Genomic DNA, 1,409 nt, shown 5'->3' with positions numbered 1-1,409 from the left:
CAATACATAATAGCAATACCAGTTTCAAAATGCAATGAGTATAATAAGATTATATACTGAAAATAGATTCCGGCTGTGTTCAAAACTTTCATCATGGTATTATTTTCTAAATTTTTGTTACAAAATATCTTCTTGACTTGTTGTTCATTTTGTGTATGTTCTCAGTTTCATGCTGTAAAAACCAACAGTAATCTTCCATCATCACAGGATTCCATCATTCTTGATATCGTTGTTCCATTGTAGAAATATCGTGGAGTAAGCGATCACTGTGCTCATCGCTCACAGCTCCTAGATCATGTGGAAAAAAGTCTAAATGGGAGTGTATGAAGTACATCTTTAGTGACATCCTGTAGTTCTCAAGCATATCATCAACCACCACAACATAGTTTTCATCTCTGTGATTTTATAAGAAATTTTTGACAACCAGTTTGAAAGATTTCCGGGTAGCAAATACTGCTTCAAAATGCGACTTCTCGAATGTTCTAGCAAACTGAGCTTGTGAGGGTTTCGTGATTCCCTGGCAGACCATGTGAACGAAGCAAAAGTGGTGCAGTTTGCTACAATTATATCGAGAACAAATAGCATATATAAACAATATATTTGGAATTTCACACCAATACAATACAGTCTATGTTTGAAGTTATCAAAAATGTATACCTTTTACCCATTAAACTGTTCAAGTAAACTTAACTTCACAGCATATATCAATTGTACTGAACTGATTGCATGATATTTCATATAGTACTGATAAAATATTGAGATATTATAATAGCTCAAAATCTAGAGAAGATGGTCAAATTATGACTACATTTTGAAAATCAGCATCATCAAATTATTCGAATAGCTTGAGTTCTTTTCAGTGGCTTTTTTTTTGTCCAGTGTTATTTAATTTACATTTGAATGCTATGCTACCATCAACTTGAGTTTTGAAACTATTTGTGTTAGTTAAATAGAAGATTACCCTAAAAGGTCACCTGATCAAGGATAGAAAGATTAGGTAGATATCGGATGAAATAAACTGAGAAGGACGAATCAACTAAATAACAATATAAAGAAGAAGTAAGGATCAGTTGAACTGAGATATAAGGATTAAGTAAGATCAGCTGAACAAAGAGTTATAATGATAAGGTAAGGATCAGTTGAACAAAGACATGTAAATATAACATAAGATCAGCTGAAAAGAGACGTAAAGATAACGGATGATCAGCTGAACAAAGAGTTATAATGATAAGGTAAGGATCAGTTGAACAAAGACATTTAAATATAACATAAGATCAGCTGAAAAGAGACGTAAAGATAACGGATGATCAGCTAAACAAAGAGTTATAATGATAAGGTAAAGATCAGTTGAACAAAGACATGTAAATATAATATAAGATCAGCTGAAAAGAGACATGTAAAGATAACGG

The sequence above is a fragment of the Limulus polyphemus genome, unplaced genomic scaffold, assembly GCF_000517525.1.
Source record: "Limulus polyphemus unplaced genomic scaffold, Limulus_polyphemus-2.1.2 Scaffold7337, whole genome shotgun sequence".
Taxonomy (NCBI): Eukaryota; Metazoa; Arthropoda; class Merostomata; order Xiphosura; family Limulidae; genus Limulus; species Limulus polyphemus.
The sequence above is the reverse complement of the archived record's forward strand: the minus strand, read 5'-3'. Positions refer to the sequence as shown.